The sequence below is a fragment of the Schistocerca nitens genome, chromosome 8 (genome assembly GCF_023898315.1).
Source record: "Schistocerca nitens isolate TAMUIC-IGC-003100 chromosome 8, iqSchNite1.1, whole genome shotgun sequence".
Taxonomy (NCBI): domain Eukaryota; kingdom Metazoa; phylum Arthropoda; class Insecta; order Orthoptera; family Acrididae; genus Schistocerca; species Schistocerca nitens.
Genome location: NC_064621.1, coordinates 361,903,213 through 361,924,575, shown reverse-complemented (window position 1 = coordinate 361,924,575; position 21,363 = coordinate 361,903,213). Strand labels below are relative to the sequence as shown.

General features: G+C 44.0%; 1 protein-coding gene across 1 annotated transcript in view; it reads right to left on the bottom strand.

Annotated features, from left to right (window-relative positions):
- LOC126198607 (protein groucho) overlaps positions 1 to 21,363 on the bottom strand; it is a 755,742-nt gene that overhangs the window by 276,269 nt on the left and 458,110 nt on the right. The window lies entirely within an intron of this gene.

The following is a 21,363-nucleotide window of genomic DNA, read 5'->3' as shown; positions in this document are numbered from 1 at the left end:
GAAGATGTTCACCACATTTTTGTTTTGTAGCCCTGTAAGTGACACTGGTAAATACGTACATACCTGGTAAACAACTGGAATTACCACGTATAGTTTCTTGTCGTGATTCATAGGTACGAATATTTTTCACCCTATATTTCATGGTAACCCTAAAAATACGTAATAAATTGCGCAGCTTTACTCATTGCAACCCCCAAAAAGTACATACTGACATGTAAGTCATTGTTATGCTGAAAAAGCCTTCTGCCACTTACAGTGTTAAAACTTCCGCCTTCTGCAAATCAGTGTTTTTTTTCCTATTCTTTATCCAAACATATTTCGACACCTACGTATCATCTTCTGTGGATCTTGTTTCATTTCTGTAATATACCATAAAACTATTGGTTGATTATTTTAGAACCTGAAAATGTGTACATTTTATTCTGTTGTGGATGCTCTCCTAAAACTGATTTAATTTTACAGATGGATTGTATTTTGTGAGTTTTAATTATGCACACTGTTTCTCCCATCTTTATTGACTTCTCTCTTAACCAGTATCTAAATTTTTCACATAAATCGAGATTTAGAGAAACTTATTGGGCAAATTTATTGAGGGGTGTTAATTTCCTGTAGCTGTTCACTTGTTATTGTGTTGTTTTTGCTGAGTGCAACGTAAATTTTGAATATTTGGTGAGAATCTATGTGGTGCAAGAATTGAGGCGAATGTATTATATTTATATACATGGTGAACCAAAATCCAAGTACTCGGACGCCACAACGCGATTCCTTGCATAGTAACAGAAAATAATGTCCCCCAACAAAGTTTCGTCTGGCGCATATTTTCAGCAGAAAACACACGTCAAAGAAGGGCAATTTGACAATGCCGTAATACTGTGTAACTGCGCTGTCTAATCAGAGCGATGGAGAGAGTTTTGTGATAGGATACTCGATGCTGACTCACCAGGTAATTTTTTATGTAACTATGCAGTACGTGACACGGCTTCTGTCTTATTAACCGTTCTACAGCAATCAAGGCAGGTCTCGTATAAAATGCATACAATTATTTAATACAGACACAGAAATGAGGGTACAATCGTCTGCATCCTCTCCCTTTAAACGTTTACTCCGTTCTCTTTCATGTACTACACCCCTCCAAGGTTTCCGGTGTATTGTGAATATTGCTTTCTTATTCTTTAGTTGTACCGCTTTTATAAAAAGAGATCAACCAGCAGAAGACACCAACTATCAACTTCCCCTCCCCCTTCCCCCTCCTTTTTGGTCTGCTCCTGTTCTTTTATGCCAGGTACTTTTCCTGCAACCATGCAAATCACATAGCTACATCATCTAAGTGAATTGTTCGTAAACTACATGCGAACCACTTTCTGTATAACCTCGTGATTTTGATTCTATTGATTAGTAACAACTATCGTGTTTACCATTTTCACGTCCATTACATTAAATTAGGACATCACATCACCAGTAAGTCTAGCAATCCGCTTCACAGATATTTACCAGAATCTGTTAAGGTTACTGTGTTTCGCCGATGCATGCGGAAGAACTGGTAAGCGCGCTTCCATGCTGCTCTTGTAACTGAACCAGCGAGTCGCTATATGTTTGGAGGTACGGAGAGATCTGTTTGAGCCTCTGCTCCGAAGACTACGTGTTTTGTGAAATACATACTATCACTAATAACAGATTTAAAATACTACAATTGGCCGCTCCTACTGAATGTTTAATATCTCCACCTTGACAACTTTTGTATGTAGTTATTTCTGTCCTAAGATACGTATTTTACTTTTAACTGATTATTACTCTACCTGAATACCTCTGACCAATAGCTGGTATGTTCAACGTTAAAAATGCTGCAGTTGGCAGCATCAATATCGTTTAAGAAACAGTGTAAGCTACAGCATTATTGAACTGATCAAAACTAGGAAAAAAACCCTTCTACACCAGGAATTCGATTATTCCAACCTAAAACTCTATCCAAGCCTCTAATTAGGCAATAAAATTATACAATGTTGAATCAAAGTACTTGTCGCACAGTCATGGACTGTGCGGCTGATCCCGGCGGAGGTTCGAGTCCTCCCTCGGGCATGGGTGTGTGTGTGTGTGTGTGTGTGTGTGTGTGTGTGTGTGTGTTTGTCCTTAGGATAATTTAGGTTAAGTAGTGTGTAAGCTTAGGAACTGATGACCTTAGCAGTTAAGTCCCATAAGATTTCACACACATTTGAACTTGCACATGTTTTTACAGTGTTGCCAAATTGCCGTTCTCTGATGTCCTTTTTCTACCACAAATGTGTACGCGACTAAATTTTGTTCGTTCACTTTTTGTATTGTTAATACGGAAGAAATCACGCTGTGGCGTCTGTGTGCGCAAATTTTGGTAGTGTGTTTGCGAGAGAGTGATAGAGTGATAGACATAGACAAAGAGAGAGTGAGTAGCAGGCATTTTTTTCGGTAGTAGATATAATTCACTGACTGTGGCAAATAGTGCTCTTTTTTTTTTTGCACGACGTTGTCTAATCGTTCGAAACTTTTCATTACTTCCGTATGCGGAATATCTCTTCTATTGTTTTTGTTGGGAACTATCATTTTTGATACATTTGGGTACAGAAAAAGCCAAAATTATAAAATATAATGTAGCTACCAATGTCGTCAGGTAATATGTGGCATTACAGCTGGTTGTGATTACTTGGTGAATATACACGTCTTAGTTAATCAAAAAAATGGTTCAAATGGCTCTGAGCACTATGGGACTCAACTTCTGAGGTCATTAGTCCCCTAGAACTTAGAACTAGTTAAACCTAACTAACCTAAGGACATCACAAACATCCATGCCCGAGGCAGGATTCGAACCTGCGACCGTAGCGGTCCTGCGGTTCCAGACTGCAGCGCCTTTAACCGCACGGCCACTTCGGCCGGCTCTTAGTTAATCCTAGCAACCAAACCGCCGCACTGTAAAACGGTCGTCAGATTTTGTGTATTGCGATTCTTAAACACAAAATGGCTCTCAGCACTATGGCACTTTGTTAACTTCTGAGGTCAACAGTTCCCCAGTTCCCTAGAACTTAGAACTAGTTAAACCTAACTAACCTAAGGACATCACACACATCCATGCCCGAGGCAGGATTCGAACCTGCGACCGTAGCGGTAGAACGGTTCCAGACTGTAGCGCCTAGAACCGCTCGGCCACTCCGGGCGGGACTTTTAACACATTGCATTGCTGTTTTAGCCTGTGCAATAGATGTACTAGTAACACAAACGCGTACATCAATACGTAAATGCACGTGATGCAACGTGACCATCCCACTGAGCGGGGTGGCTTATAACAGCGCGCTGCATTTTTCAAAGGTGTTACCACATCGTATTTTAGATCTAAAGATGAACTACACTAGAAGAAACCGCTAATTTCTTCATGAAATAAAAGTAGTCTACAATGTGTTTTGTTCACAGAAGTATAAAACCAGATCACAATTATCTCCTGCGAGAGAAATCCGCCTTTCAAACAAAGAGAGAGAGAGAGGGGGGGGGGGCATAAAGAATGACACAAAATGTCTCAGTGCAACACAGCAAGCACGTGCTGCCCGAGAAACAATTGTGACTGGCTGGTGTCTGGCCCCTATCACTCGACTCGCTGAAACACCTATCACAAAACTACTTTAATCCTGGGAAAACCCGTGTCGGGCGCATGTGAGAGCATGCAGTTGCTCGAATCGTGCGTCATCAAGTATTACTGCAGATTTGGCTACGGAGGTTCTCCAATGGCAAGCAAAGTATAATCAAAAATGTTCAAATGTGTGTGAAATCTTATGGGACTTAACTGCTAAGGTCATCAGTCCCTAAACTTACACATTACTTAACCTAAATTATCCTAAGGACAAACACACACACCCATGCCCGAGGGAGGACTCGAACCTCCGCCGGGACCATCCGCACAGTCCATGACTGCAGCGCCATAGACCGCTCGGCTAATCCCGCGCGGCAAAGTATAATCAAAGCAGCGTTCCGGATAATGATTGCTACAGACTTTCACTTACAAATGTCGCCAGAGTTATAACCCCACTCTGTATTAAGACTGCAGGCTACTATGAAATAAAAATCTTGATAGTTACTGTAACCGCTGTTTTACACTGTGCGAGCAATGCCTTCAATGAGTGAACCTCCCAACACGCAGGCCTTTAGGTCCTGATCACGGCTCCAATCAGGCAGGACACCTAGTTTCCACATTCTACAAGGGAAGATGGATTTTGTAGACGATCTACAGACTGTAGCAAGCTATCCGCAGTAATATCATTTCTCGCACGAGTTTTGGTGCAGCTAATAATACAGAAGAACGTCTGTTGGTGTTTGATGGCAAGGAAGAGAAACGAACCATCAGACGTGCCCGAACAGTCGGCAAAGTCGTCTGGGTGGTTGAGAAATCCGATCTGACATATAGTTCCATCCACCCTCCCCAGTTACTGTTTATTATTATGGTTTTATGTGGCCATTTCACTATAGGTCGCTCCAGATGGTTACTTCTAGGTGCTTTACAGTAGTTACTATTTCCAGTGATCCGTCGCCAATATACGTTCACAATGTAAAAAGTCATGGGATAGCACAATACACACATACAGGTTGAGATAGTATAGCGTACACAGTGTATTTGCAGGACATTCCTTTGTACTCAGGTGATTCATGTGAAGAGATTTCCAACGTGATTATGGCTGCACGACGTGAACTAACAGATTTTGAACTTGGAATGATAGTTGGTGCTAGATGCATGGGACATTCCATTTTGGAAATCGTTAGGGAATTCAATACTCCGAGCTCAACAATATAAAGAGTGTGCCGAGAATACCAAGTTTCAGGGGTTACCTCTCACCATGGACAACGCAGTAGCTGACGGCCTTCATTTAACGACCGAGAGCAGCGGCGTTTGCGTCCAGTTGTCAGTGGTAACAGACAAGCAATACAGCATGAAATAACCGCAGAAATCAATGTGGGAGTGCGACGAACATATCCCTTAGAAAAGTGCTTGGTGTTAATGGGCTATGGCACCAGACGACCGACGAGAATGTCTTTACTAACAGCACGTCACCTTTCGTGGGTTTGTAACCATATTGATTGGACCCTAGACGACTGAAAACCGCGGCCTGGTCAGATGAGTACCGATTTCAGTTGTTAACAGCTGATGGAAGGGTTTGAGTATAGCGCAGACCCCACGAAGGGGCCAGGTTGTCAACAAGGCTCTGTGCAAGCTGGTGGTTCCTCCATAATGATGTGGGCTGTATTTACTTGGAATAGACTGGGTGCTCTGATCCAACTGAACCGATCACTGACTGGAAATGGTTATTTTCGGCTACTTGCAGACCATTTGCAGCCATTCATGGACTTCATGTCCCCAAACAACGATGGAACTGTTATGGATGACAATGCGCCATGTCATAGGGCCACAATTGTTCTTGATTAGTTTGGAGAACATTCTGGATAGTTCGAGCAAACGGTTTGGCCACCATGATGACCCAACATGAAAGGTTTATGGGACGGAATCTAGAGGTCACTTCGTGCGCAAAACCCTGCACCGACAGTTATGGACAGCTACAGAGGCAGCATGGGTCGCTATTTCCGCAGGGGACTTCCAGCGACTTATTGAGTTGCTGCACTATTCCGGGCAAAAGGAGATTGGACACGACTATCGTCTCATCAGTGTTCAAATGTGTGTGAATTTCTAAGAGACCAACTGCTTAGGTCATCGGTCCCTAGACTTACACACTACTTACACTAACTTATGCTAAGAACAACATAGACACCCATGTCCGAGGGAGGACTCGAACCTCCGGCGGGAGGGGCCGCGCAGTCAGTAACATGGCGCCTCTAACCGCGCGGTCACTGCACGGGGCACTCATCAGTGTAGAAATCGAACTGTAGTGGATGTCTTTGCCTATTTATCTGTATTACGCTACACTTACACTATGTGATCAAAAGTATCCGGACACCTGGCTGAAAATGACTTACAAGTTTGTGGCGCCCTCCATCGGCAATGCTGGAATTCAATGTGTGTTGGCCCATCCTTTGTCTTGATGACAGCTTCCATTCTCGCAGTAATACGTTCAATCAGGTGCTTGAAGTGAAGGTTTCTTGGGGAATGAGAGCCCATTCTTGACGGAGTGCTGCACTGAGGATAGGTATCGATGTCGGTCGGTGAGGCCTGGCACGAAGTCGGCGTTCCGAAACATTTCAAAGGTGTTCTATAGGATTCAGGTCAGGACTCCGTGCAGGCCACTCCACTATAGGGATGTTATTGTCGTGTAACCACTCCGCCACAGGCAGTGCATTATGAACAGGTGCTCGAGCGTGTTGAAAGACGCAATCGCCATCCCCGAATTGCACTTCAACAATGGGAAGCAAGAAGGTGCTTAAAACATCAATGTAGGCCTGTGCTGTGATAGTGCCACGCAAAACAACAAGGAGTGCAAACCCCCTCCATGAAAATGACCACACCGTAACACCACCGCCTCCGAATTTTACTGTTAGCACTACAAACGCTGGCAGATGACGTTCACCGGGCATTCGCCATACCCACACCCTCCCATCGGATCGCCACATTGTGTACCGTGATTCGTCACTCCACACAACGTTTTTCCACAATCTTCAAATGTTTACGCTTCTCACACCAAGCAAGGCGTCGATTGTCATTTGCCGGCATGATGACCTCCCCATAGTACGTGCAGTGTATCCTGATACAGTTTGGAATTCCTGTATGATGGTCTGGATATATGTCTGCCTATTACACATTACGACCGTCTTCAAATGTCGGCGGTCTCTGTCACTCAACAGACGAGGTCAGAGTGTACGCTTTTCTGCTGTACGTGTGCCTTCATGTTTCCACTTCACTATCACATCGGAAACAGTGGACCTATAGGAGTGTGGAAATTTCGCGTGCACACGTATGACACAAGTGACACCCAATCACCTGACCACATTTGAAGTCCGTGAGTTCCGCGGAGCGCTCCATTCTGCTATCTCACAATGTCCAATGACTACTGAGGTCACTGATGTAATGTACCTGGCAGTAGGTGGCAGCACAATGCACCTAATATAAAAAAACCTATGTTTTTGGGGGTGTCCGGATACTTTTAATCACATAGTGTATTTTACGGTCAGAGGCAACTGTCGGTCCCTGCACCAGCCGTCGATCCTCTGCAGGTCTTCCTGGATTTCGCTATGGCCCTCTGGCGCTTCAGCTAACCGTAGACAAGAGCATCGTTCGGAAACATTCTCACGGAATCTCTAACGTTATTCACTACGTCATTGCTGACAAGTAGGAACTTGAAGAGGGAAGTTACATCGCGAACTAGAAAACATCACCAACTTGATCTCATACAGGGTGTTTCAAAAGGTATATACGTATTTCGAACGCATATGTTAACTAAACTGTAAGACATGCAACTATGAATCTTTTAACAATTTTTGATTACAGACGGTCAGTATTTCCTCCGTCAGCGATACGAATAATATCACATCGAGAGTCGTATTCCTCTCATACTCGGGTAAGCATGTCCATCGCGGTTGATGTTGTAGCAGTACGAATTCGATTCTTCAATTCTTCCACTTCTGTTGCAGTGCTGGTGCCTCAACGTTGTCCTTAACGAAAACCCACAGGAAGAAATCACAGTGCCTCTAATCCGGTGAGGGTGGAGGCCAGCTGAGAAGTGCTAAGTCGCCGGCTGTTTGATGACCGGTCCAAAGGCTCGGTAGATTTTCTTTCGGATATTAACTCACTTGGCGACTCCAGTGTGTGGGGGGGAGGGAGGGGGAGGGGCGGGCGTAAACAGATGAGTGGGACAGCGCACAAAACACAGTGAATCTCGTCCATGTCGGTTCTGTAGGCCCAAAATTCGAATATTATGTTTGTTTACTTTCCTACCAAGGTGGAAAGTCGCTTCATCACTGAACACAATGCGTTGTGCGAAAGTGTTATCATCGTCAATAGCATTCCGAAGCTCGTCAGCAAATGCCACACGTTTGCGTCTGTGGTCACGACGTAGAACCAATAACAGATGCAACTTGAAAGGCTTCATAACCAACCGACATCTGAACACACGCCAAATTGTTACTGTAAGCAGTTTTAACTCCCGACTGGTACGATGAGTTAATTTTATAGGATTATATTGGAAAGCGGTTTGAATTCGTGCGACATTTTCGTCGGAAACACGACAGCTGCTATAACAATCCTGTGTCTACAAACCAGCTGGTCCCTATCAACAACAAGACGCAGCAACAGCCAGACGTACAAAAATCCTTCTACACGGAGTCGGCCTCTCAATAACATCTAGCCACAATGAACTGTATTAAGTATCAAATCATTTACCATTTACAATGCTAAATTACTTAACTATGTAAATTTGTAAGATGATGATAAAAATTCATTAAAACAACCTAATGGCCGAAATATTCTTTGCTTTAATCGTGTCATTTCTTCAGTGCAAAGAAAATAACCCAAACAACGCGATATTAATAATTAAATAGCGCTACGCTATTTCTTTAATGCCATACTCACTGATTTTATCAATCCACACAGCTTTTGTGAATAGTAAAATAAAAAGCGTTCAAAGCAAAGATTCTCTGGCACCAGCTACGTGTTAGAAACGGCGCAGTTTGACACAATGAACAGAGCACTATCGCTTGTTGGTTCACCGACAGTGTGACACGAACCTCTCACTCACTTCGCGGTAGGGCATCAGGCGGCAGCAATGCGCAGGAGCGAGTGACAACCTGCGCGTGTGAATGTTTAAAGGCTGTACATTCAGAAGATCGTAAATGCGTGCTATCAAGATTATGGCCTAAATTTTTGCGCGGGTGCGATTGTTGATGCTAGCATATGGCAAGCGTGCCTTTTCTCCTTAAAATAATAACTCGGTGATGTTTCCTTGAAAGATGATTACGCAACAAAAGTGGGTTATTGTCAGAAGAAAGTAAATGTTCCAGGTTTCCTTCGGACGCAGGTTCTGGTGCGTTACGGATAACAGGCGTACCTCAGTGTGCGACTGAAATGGCGCGGCAACTGGAAAACTATTCCAAAATAAAAATACGCCGATTGTTATGATTTTTGTGGGCAAAAGGTCTACGCTGCACCCGGAGTCACCGTGAAATTCTGGCGGTATCTGGACCAAATGCGATGTCGCGTCCAGCAGTAGTGAAACGGTGCCAGCACCAATGTGACCAAAGGCCCAAAGACGTGGGTGATGCTGATAGGAAAGTCCAGCTCTTGCACCAGCCTATTTCCATCTTTTCGGCAAATTAAAAGAACATGTGTGGGAAAGAGATTTTTGCAACTATAAGGACCTTCACACAGTGGTTCTTGAATGGCTCCATGATCAAAGGAGTAGATCTCTATCGCTGAGTTATTGAATAACTGGCAGAAGGTTCAGACCGTTGTTCACAGAGACTACGTGACTATGTCGAAAAATAGTGCCATGTGCGAGGGCGTGCTCAAAAGTAATGACTAACAACATTTAATGTGAAAACTCTTAAAAGGTTTTTAAATAAAACAAAATTTATTAACATTATATATCTTTATTCTTCTTGGCTCTGAGCACTATGGGACTTAACATCTATGGTCATCAGTCCCCTAGAACTTCGAACTACTTAAACCTAACTAACCTAAGGACATCACACAACACCCAGTCATCACGAGGCAGAGAAAATCCCTGACCCCGCCGGGAATCGAACCCGGGAACCCGGGCGCGGGAAGCGAGAACGCTACCGCACGACCACGAGCTGCGGACTTTATTCTTCTTGTCCGCATATTTGTTTCTAAAGAGTCACCATGGCTACATATTTCTCCCAATGAGCGACCAGTTTGTTGATACCATCACTATCAAATATTTGACTTTGTTGACCTCACCTCTGCTTGCACCGCTTCATCACAATCAAACTTAACTTCTGAAAACAGATGAAAATCGGCTCAGGCCAAGTCAGGATGGTAAGGAGGATGATCGACGGCAGTGAACCCAAGGCGTCGTCGGATTGTTGCATATGTCGCATTGCTCGTTTATGGTCTGGCATTATTACGCTGATGGAATAGGTGTTCCACGTATGGACAAACTCTTCGAATTCGTGTTTTCAGTTTTCTCAGGGTTTCGGAGTATCCTGCAAAGTTTAAGGTGGTGCCTTTATGTATGAGTTCCAAATGCACAACACCTCGAACATCTCAGAACACTGCGAGAATGACCTTGCCTACTAATGGCACTGTCTTGAACTTTTTAGCTGTTGGTGATCCTTTGTGGCGGAACTCTATTGATGCTCTTTTGTTTCGGGGTCAAAATGCAAAAGAAATTTCTGACAAATGTCTGATCTCGTCTGTTTCATGTCACGAGTGAACATTCGAGGCACCCATCGTGCATATAGTTTTCTGTACCGCAGCTCTGCAATGATGGCCTCTTGTGATATGTCACACTTACTTGAGAGTTGTGTCTGTGTTATCCGACGATTTTCTGATGAATTCACCACCCCGATTCCGGCGATTCTGGTCCGTTACCGTACGCACACGTCCACTCCGAGCGCTGTCACACGCGCAGAGGTTAACACCACAGCTTCCCTCATTATGAGCACCAACAATCCAACGTCGCACACTGCTGATGTCGATAGAATCATCACAGTACACAGCTTTCATTCTTCTGTGCATTTCAATTGCAGGCACGTTTTCCGCGGTTAGAAACTCGATTGCAGCACTTTGTTCCTCACGCACAGACATACTGTAGTTACCATACGCGCTCCGCCATGTTACCAGCTACGGTTCGGAGTCTTCTAGCGGCAAATGGTTGCAACTTGCGTCAGCGAAGCGGGAAAGTCGACCGAATTATATGCTTGACATCTAATGCTTCATCCGTTATCGAGAACAGAATAAAAAATTCCGAGGCATTACTTTTCAGCACGACCTCGTATCTGTGTTAACTTTGAAGTGTAGAGCGGCATTCAGTAAAAGTTACTTGGCCTGCTATAGTAACGCGTAACTTAAAAAATTAAGTCCCGTCGTACAGTGTAAATAGTAGTGGCTCTATGACACCACCTTGGGGTACTCTCGAAATTACCTTCACATTTGTTGGTTTTGTTCAGTTGAGAACGAAGTGTTGAACTCTGCCTTAAAGGAAGTCCTGCATCAAATCACAAATAATGTGCGATACTCGGTAAGCTCGTGCTTTGTTCACTAAAAGACAGTGCGGATCTGTACCCAATGCATTCCGAAAGTCAAGGATCACATGGTCAACCTAAGCGTCTAGGTCTACTGCGCTCTGTTTCACATGGACGAACAGAACAGGCTCAGTTCAGCAAGATCCCTGTTTGCGGAATCCGTCTCGATTTTTATGGAGTAGATTTTCGTTCTTCAAACACATCACAATTCGTGACCATATAGGTAGTACGGACACCACAGGCCCCGTGGCTTGTTGTTGGCTGTTTACGAGGAGAGGGAGTGAAGCACGGCACGAACTCGCGACCCCCACTAAGCCACCCTACGCCCGAAACAGCGCGAGTCCACACACGCTCGCTTGTGTGTGCGTATTTGTGTAAATATGCCAAAAGCCTCCACCGCGCTGCGCGATTAATGCATTGTTAAAGTGCAAATCCACCTGGGCTCTCCGGTGTCTTCTCTGACATCGCTGTTCGAAAAGGGATCGCCTGCATAATTTATTTTTATTTGTTTTGCGACTTGTAACCCCATGTGTGAGCGCACGCGCGCGCTCCGTACGAAATGAATGGGTTTTGCAGCAATCGAGTGCAGGGGAGAAAGGAGAGAGATTCATCTACACAGTAATAAAAAAAGGACACACTGCAGCACTTAACATGCATGCACGTCGTTAGTTCGAAATGCATACGCCCGTACATTGTGGAATCCCGTCTAGTAACGATTTTGTCAACGCTGAGCACTTAGACACATACATTTATTAAAGCCTATTTCACTAAACGTATCTTAACACTACGCCACTGGGGAAACGCTGTATTCGCGATGTCACAACAATCTCTGCTGTAGACAGTGTAACTAAGCTCATTTAAATTATTTATTCTTTTGTTTAGTCTGGTTATTTAGTCACCTTGGAGCCATACACTACATCAGCCTACAGATATTTAATTTTGTTGCGTACATGCAGAGGGTCGGCGAGACGTCTCCTACCCCTGTAATCCTTGTTTAGTATCAAATGTTATTTTGCAGGTTGGTAACTATGTTACTTGTTATCAGTCATTGGAATCAGTTGTTGGAATTCATTTCTACATGTTTCCGCAGTCAAGTTTTAATTTTTAGTCATGGCATAAGTGAGCGGTCATAGTTACACTATTGAGGAGTGCTTAGTGACAAGTGTGTGACAACACAAAGGGCAGACAATGAGACAGATTATGGGAGCATTGCAGGAAAGATGTAATAAGACTCCAAAGCGAAAGGCAACACTTAATGGATTGGGAAAGACGTGCTTGTGCTTTTGCTTTTGCTTTTAGCACTGTTCAAGACAGGCCGCAGTGTCGAAGGAAGAAGACACGAAAAGAAACATGTGCCACAGTCTCTGCTTCGATTGAACAATCGCGTATGAAGTCGACACGTAAGCGTGCTTCGGAGCTCGGTATGCCGAGGACAATAATGCGAGATCACATGAAAAAAGGCCTTAAGGTCAGACCTTTTCGACAAACGTTCGCGAACGAGTTATCGGATAAAGACCGGACTGAGCGCGTGCTTTCGTAACTCAATTTCTAAGTGCAGTGAACCGTACTAAAGTTTTGTTTTCAGACGAATGTGCCATTTATCACAGCTCACGTGCTAGGAATATTGTCGTCTGAGCCAAAGAGAATCATCACTACACAGTCGAGTTAGAAAGAAACTCGCCTCATATAATGATATGGGCAGCGATGACATCACATTTCCTTGGGCCGTACTTTTTTGAAGGGACTGTGAATGGTGCAAATTATTTACACCTGTTACAACATAGTTAAAACCTCCGGTCGCGGAAGGGGGCCTTAGAGAACTCACATGTTTGCACCAAGACGGAACGCCTCCCACTACGCTCTTGCATTAAGCGTGTTCCAAAATGAACACTTTCCAGTACGGTGGAACGGTGGATAAGTCGTAGTTCGTCAGCAACACCAGTGCCCTTGAAACGGCAATCAAGACGTCCTGACGTCCCCACATCTGACAACTCGTTGTGGGGAGTCATCTAAGCGCATGTATCTGCACCTCGTTATGCTACTAACGAAGAACTGTTGAATGTTATTGAGGATGCATTTCGCATTATAACACCGGAGATGTCAAGAAGAACATGAAGGCGTATGGAAATGTTTTTATAGCACGATGGGGAACGTACCGATATAATGGACATTTAATACGTGAGTACTTGTGCTAAAACAAATCAAATCAATTAGCATCCGATACTGGGGGCTACGGGGACTCCTCGCCCACCCTGTAGATATTTTTTACACCACAAACAATGTGTAACAACCATCTTTCGAATAGTTCAGCTCTTCTTAGTTTCCTAGTTAACGTACTTTTACTTTTACCGGTACATTATAGACGACTTCGTGTGCTATCACCAATGGCTTTTGTTATTATTCTGCCTCAAAAGTTTCTGTGGCATGGTGACAACGTATGGAGGTTACTATGAATTCAAATATTTTTGTTTCTATACAGACAGCAGTGATAATCTGACATCATTTCATGTTAGCCCAGGTACTTAGCTAACGTCCGTGACACACACATTACATATATTACCTACGAAATTTACTACGTCTGTTTATACAGCTTGTCATCTATGAACAAGAGCTTTTTCTATATCTTTTTTTTTTATTTTACATAGAAATTCGCAAAATCATATCGCGGTTTTAGCATGTTTTGCTTAAAAGTTCCTGGTTCTCTCGTCTTGTTCATCGTTTTACCACGCGGCAAAGACTTGCAAAATATCACTGGCAAGGCATTTGACACTGGGCTACTATGTTGCGGATACAGCAAAAATCAATCATCAAGTTGCTCTTGCCAAGTGTGTACACTATTCCATTCCGTTGTGTTTCGACCACTTCATAGAAACACTCGCATCTGCACTTCGATGACGAATAAGGGAGGAACGTGCGACGCAACAGCAACTTCTGTTTGAGAATAATATTTGCTTTATGACTGTCGTGAATCTGCTAGTATGTTACGCTGCTGTCCTGCTTCCAGCATCTTCTAGTGCTTCTGTATTGTTCACATTCGTTAACCTTCAAAGATCGACTATACAAAAATGCAGATGTTTATATATTTATGGTTTCAATGGATGGTAGAGCAGATACAGCTCGGTATTTTAAAATACTTTTTTCATTAACTTTTAGCCATTCGACCTAGAATAATTTCCTTGGCTGTGTCAATTAATTATTTAGGATAGGAGACGGACTCCGTATGGAAAATAATGATGGGCAACGGCTGTGACTGCTTTTCCATACAAAGGACCTCGAAACGAAGCTATTTTAATAATGCTAACAGGAAGAACGAGTGACCTCCTCCTCAATCTGTAAGGGTACCGTTCCCTACTAGAGTAACCATCCGCATAAATTATAGCCTTCGGAAAAGCATTATGAAGACTACATACATCTTCAGCCAGTACAAAATACAAGGCGTCTTTCTTACATACAACACACGCGCTTGATCGGCTCCACACTACTGCAGTGTTACATAGGGGCGCATGGTTGTCGTAAAGTGTAAATAGGCGAAACTGGGACCACAAAAGAAAGCGAAATAGAGCATGAACGCAAGACACTTTAAAAAATGGAAAATATGCGGTTGTCCAACACCAGGACTGTGACCAGCATATAGTTTTTAATAAAATACCAGTGCTACTAAAAGAATGAGATGTCTACAGGAGAAAAGTCGTGGAACGGTGAGCTCTCCAATAAAGAGTGTGATTTCAGTGCGAATGGACGAAGTATCCAGCCTTTGCGCGTGACGAATAGAAGTAAATATGATGCGTGCCTTCAATGAGACAGTTTGAGATGGAAAAGAGAGGGGTGGGGGTTGTTTGAACTATGGTTTTTTAAGATGCTGCTAGAGTTGGAGCCTGATGTAACACACATACACTCTGTTCAAATATTATGAAATACTGCGAACAAAACGATCTACTGACACATAACCAGCAGAGATTCAGAAGATGGCTCTTTAGTCCATTCCAGGCTTCTGGATTTTCAGAGGGCCTTCGATATCGTTCCTAACAAACGGCTTCTAATCAAATAATGTGTCCGAGGAGTTGTGCGACTGGATTGGTGATTTCCTCTCGGAAAATCACAGTTGGTATAATGGACTGGAAGACATCGAGTGAATAATAACTCATATCTGGCGATGCCGAAGAAGGGTTATAGGACGTTTGCCGTTTACCGTTTACTAAACTCATCAGAAGAGTAAAACTAATTGCACAATGATTAAGATATCTCTGTAGTGCGAAAAGGGGCAATTGCTCTAAATATTGGAATGTGTGAGGTCCTCCACCTGAGTAAAAAGAAAAAAAAACGGTAAATTTAGGTTACATTATAATACACAGCAATACAAAGGTTGTAGAATCAATTAAAACCGACCAACGCATTTCAATTATGAACAAAATAAGCTGGAGAGATCATATGGGTAATGTGTGGGGAACGCAAACCAAATACTGTGTTTTATTGGGTGAACACTTATAAGATGCAACAGGTCCACTAAAGAGACTGCCTCCACTGCATTTGTCCGTCCTCCTCTGGGGAACTGCTTTGTGGTGTGCGATCCTTACCAGATATGACATCGAAAAAGTTCAAAGAGGAGCTGCTTGTTGTGCTATCGCAAAATGGTGAGAAGAGTTTCACGGATACGATACGTGAGTTGGAGTGTCAATCATTAAAAGTAATGCGTTTTTCGCTGCAGGGAAATTTTTCCACAAAATTTCAATCACTAACTTCTTCCTCCGAATGCGACTCTTATTTGCACAGAGAGATAGGACCATCGTAATAAGATGAGAGAAATCAGAGCTCGCACGGAATGATTTACGTGTGCCATGGTCGAGATATAGTCATAATCGTTCTTTGAGTCCTCTGTCAGGCACTTAAGTGTGAATAGCAGAGAAGTCCTCTAGGTGTAGACGTACTCCGCTTGGCTTTGGGTAAGACGTTGCCTTTTTCCGTATTTTGAAATGAGTAAAGAGACTATTCCTGTACCGGCATAGAATTCTAGAAAGACTGCCACGACACCAGAAGGGACCAGCGCCCAGCGGTCTGTTTGACAAGTGTTCCGTTCGTTTAAGATCGCGGCCGACTAGCTCGTTACAGTGCCCGCCCTATATCATGAAATGACAACAATAATACTTCGGTAGATACACCCCCCACCTTTCGTCCTCCTTTTTTGTAGTACCTGCGTAATGAGAGCCTGAGCAGTTTTTTTTTTGTATAACTCCATTTTTTAAGATAAAGCATGGGAATGCATCCTTTTATATGAGAACCTGACACTGGTTTTCAACAGTGTCCAATCACTCGGAGGCAGCAGCAGTCTTCTTATGAAGATACCACCCGAGAGGTCGACACTTCTTTATTCTTCCACTATTATTAATATTACTACTACTGGTGTCGTAGCGGAAATAGCAGTGCAAGTGCCAGTGGCACGATTAAATATTCATAACAGCTGTAGTGTAACGAGTGTGCAGGGCACGCAATGCCTCAGGAGAGGGCGTGCTCGTCTGACAGCGTACGGTGCGGGAAATCTGCGGGTCGGCGCCGCGTGTACATGCAGATGTTATGTGGGCGCTACAGCCGCCATAACGTGTTAACAGCGGCGCGACACGGGGCCCGCGGACCTGTCACCTATTACACACACACACACACACACACACACACACACACACACACACACACCACCCACCTCTGGCCTTCACAACTGCCTTACCAGCAGTCCGCTGCAAACATGACATCACACCAAAAAGCTCCGCTCCCGTAGAGACCGTGAAGACAAAATTAGACTAATTACAGCACGCAGAGAGGCTTTTAAGCAGTCACTTTGCCCATGCTTCATAGGCGATTGGAGCTGGAAGAAACCCTAAAATGTGGCACCAAGTCGATAAGATGCTGTCAATAAACGAGACTGGTAGGCAAATCATTTTTGCTTACCAAAACAGTTCAGAAGCAGATGAAGCAATCGCAATTTATGTTCATAAAAAGAAATCCACTACTGTTGTGGTGGTGGAATGCTTCTGCTTCAGCCCCTACAGTTTCATGAAGTACCGATTAGTGGCGGGGCTATACGTAGCTTTCAAAATGGCAACTGTAACGGAGGTGCGTTGAAGTAGACAGCTGTCAATGACTTCACTTAAAACTTCCGGGCTGATATGCTGTGGTCGAAGTATAAAACTCTCTCCTGACGTTTCGTCTCCGACTGCGGGAGACATCCTCGGAAGTAAAGTGGCGAACTGCGAAGAGAACTCGAGGAAGCGCTGATTATATAGGCAGTACAGAGGACGCCACTGTCGATCACGTGGCGTCGGCTATGAGATTGTCTCTGGTAATGCCAACATTCTCGATTGAAAGTAATCGATCGTCACGCTTGCGGTGCAACGCTGACATCCAAATTTTATCCAGAGGGAGGGGGTAGGGAGGGAGGAAGAAGGGAGGGGGAAGGAGGGGGAGGGAGGAAGGAGGGAGGGGGAGCGGGAGGGAGGGAGAGGAGAGTGGGAGAGGGCGGGTGGGAGAGGGATGGGGGTGAAAGGGGGAGGGAGGGAGGGAGGGAGGGAGGGAGGGAGGGAGGGAGAGAGGGAGGGAGGTAGGGAGGGGAGGGGGAGGGAGGGAGAGAGAGAGGGAGGGGGAGGGAGAGGGAGGGAGAGAGGGAGGGGGAGGGGGAGAGAGGGAGGGAGGGGGGGGAGAGAAGGGGAGAGAGAGAGAGAGAGAGAGAGAGAGAGAGAGAGAGAGAGAGAAGAGCGGCGCGTTCCTGCACGGGATCATTTAGTCGGCGCGAGTGTGACAGAAATGCTCAACAAACTGTAGTGGCATACGAAGCAGTTTGCCATTGAAATTTCGAGAGAGCACTTTCCGGAAAGAGACGACAACATATTACTTCTACCCAAACACAAATCACGAAATGGCCACGACGCGAAAATTCGGTAAATTAGACCCAATACAGAAGCTCACCGACAACCATTTTTCCCCAAGCGCCATCCGCGAGTGGAACAGAGTAGGTGTGATTAGTTAATGGTACCAGAAGTAAGCTCCGCCACACACCGTTACGTATCTTGCGGAATATGATGTAGACATATGTAGATTTACGTCCACCAAGTGGCTGTGCCATTATCACCGATGAGCACCACTGTTTTGCATCAGCGTTTCATGAATTCGATGACATTAGCGTGATATCTTTATGAACACTTCGTGCTGTGTAATGCGCCAAAAAGTCTTCAGACCCTAAAAACTGCATCACTTGTCTGTATCCCCTCACCTTATTATCCATTTTCATGTGCTAAGAGAATGAAGAGTTTGTTACGTTGTTTGTATAGTTTTCTTATACTTTTTTGTTAAAATGTTGTAGATGTGTGTAACAGTAGCACCTGATGGTTGAGAAAAGCAGTGTCCTGTCAAGTCAGTGAGTTTGCTACGCCAGTGCCAACTTCTGAATCGCGGCGTGCGGTATGTTTGCCGGCGACTGCTAACAAGGGAACCTCCCCATCGCACCCCCGTCAGATTTAGTTATAGGCTGGCACAGTGGATAGGCCTTGAAAAACTGAACACAGATCAATCGAGAAAACAGGAAGAAGTTGTGTGGAACTATGAAAAAAATAAGCAAAATATACAAACTGAGTAGTCCATGCGCAACATAAGCAACATCAAGACAGTGAGAGCTCAGGAGCGCCGTGGTCCCGTGGTTAGCGTGAGCAGCTACGGAACTGGAGGTCCTTGGTTCAAGTCTTCCCTCGAGTGAAAAGTTTAATTTTTTATCCCTCGAGTGAAAAGTTTAATTTTTTATTTTCAGTCAATTATCAAAGTTCAGGCACTCACACATTATCAACTTCCCTCTCCAAAATTGCAGGACATGTTCAGATTTGCTTGAACATATGCAGGATTTGACGGTCTACGCACGGAAACATTTGAAAACGTTAAAAACATGTTTTGACAGAGCACAGGGAAAACTGTACGACTGTGAAACTGATGCATTCATTTGTGGTAGTTTATGTGACAAACTCTTATGTTTTCATCACTTTTTTGGGACTGATTATCACATCCACAAGAAAACCTAAATCGGGCAAGGTAGAAGAATCTTTTTACCCATTCGCCAAGTGTACAAGTTAGGTGGGTCGACAACATATTCCTGTCATGTGACGCACATGCCGTCTCCAGTGTCGTACAGAATATATCAGACGTGTTTTCCTGTGGAGGAATCGGTTGACCTATGGCCTTGGGATCAAATGTTTTCGGTTCCCATTGGAGAGGCACCTCCTTTCGTCTACTAATCGCACGGTTTTGCGGTGCGGTCGCAAAACACAGACACTAAACTTATTACAGTGAACACAGACGTCAATGAACGAACGGACAGATCATAACTTTGCGAAAATAAAGAAAGTAAACTTTTCACTCGAGAGAAGACTTGAACCAAGGACCTCTCGTTCCGCAGCTGCTCACGCTAACCACGGGACCACGGCGCTTCTAATCTCACACTCTCCTTGATGTTGCCTATCTTGCACATGGACTACTCAGTTTATATATTTTGCTTATTTTTTTCATAGTTCCACACAACTTCTTCCTGTTTTCTCGATTGATCTGTGTTCAGTTTTTCAAGGCCTATCCACTGTGCCAACTTATAACTAAATCTGAGGGGGGATGCGATGGGGAGGTTCCCTTGTAAGAAGAAGCACTTATTGTTAAAGAGAGAATTAGCGTGACATGTCTGTTCGCAGAGGATGGTTATTGGCTTGTCCTTTCAGAATTTCAGTAGTAGTATCCGAGTATTGTTCTAGTAGTGAGCCTCGAGAGAGATTCTCTCAAGAGTGTGATGAGATCGGCTCACATGTACGGTACGTGAATTATTCTGCAATGGGGATAGAACACAAGTGTGTTGAAAGCAAATATAAGTCGTTTAGAAAGCTATTTTAAGAAGATTATCGGCTGGTGTAAAAAAATGGTATTTCGCCGATTTTTGTAGACTGTAGACTCGCCAGGTATAGGAAAAGTTCCGATTTCTTGAAGTGTGGGATTAGCGTCTCCTATTTGCGATTAATGGTGTGGTTGAGCTGCTTAATAGCGACGCGTTTATAGGAGAACCGTCCAAAATTTTGTGGGAGATTTTCCGTTGTATAGTGTATGTGAAGAGATGTTGACGCAAAGTCGTTTAATTATTTTGTGGTTGTAGATTACAGCACGCACTAAGGGATAGTAACGTATATAGCGATGTCGTAGCGAGCTGTAGTGTCATTTATAGCGTGGGAAGCTGAATATAAAATCTTACGTGACGTCGTCGTGTTAGTACGGACGATTATTTCGTCACACAGATTACGTCGTTAAGCATAGGCAAAGTTTTGCAGGACAACTTATTATAGTATTACAACAGTGAGTGACATTGTCCGACGTTACTTTTCACCTTCGGACTGCAATGCTGTTAGAGCTTGTTCATACAGTGTATCTCCTGCGAGTATCTAAAGGGTGGCGCAGGACAACTCCTCAAGATACGTAATTTCCAAATGTGGAACAGTTGTGGTAGACGTTAAGTTGGCTGCGTGGGTGTTGTACGCGAATCCCAGGCCTGTTCGATAAGATTCAAATACAGGAAACATGCTAGCCAGGACATTGAGGAGACATTACTGCAGCAAAGGAACATGTTTAGCTGCGCAGATCTCGTTCTTTCAGCGTTATGTAGAGATTGCCCACAGAATCCGCTTACCCCCTATAATAACCAACTTAAACCCATAAACTTAATATGAGCAACAGTTTTTTTGAGGAGTTCTCTAGAGATATGAAACATTACTTATCCAAAAGATCAGTTTATGCACCGTCATAGTCAAGGTGTCGTGCGATATTTTTCGAAGCACTGCTGGTATAACTTCTCTCACAGCATACTTCAGGTCGTCAGTGGAATTGTAACGGCCTTGTGGAACGATACCCATTATGAACACCCTTGCCTGACCACGATGAAGCCCAGACGTCCCCACATGTGATATTCGCTATTTGGAATACATAAATTGTAGGGGGTAAAGGGAACACCCTGTAGTAGTGGGTGTGAGTGTTGCGCCTTGGGGAAAGTGTACCTAGGAACGTATGACGTTTCCTGGTCGTGGTTTCAAACTAGTGGCCGATTTTAGAATCACATGAAGAAAGGTGTACAACAGAAGACTATTTTCTACTGAATTTGTTGCTGGGAACCACGACGTTGTGTTTCCGGTAGCATTTCTATATATTACC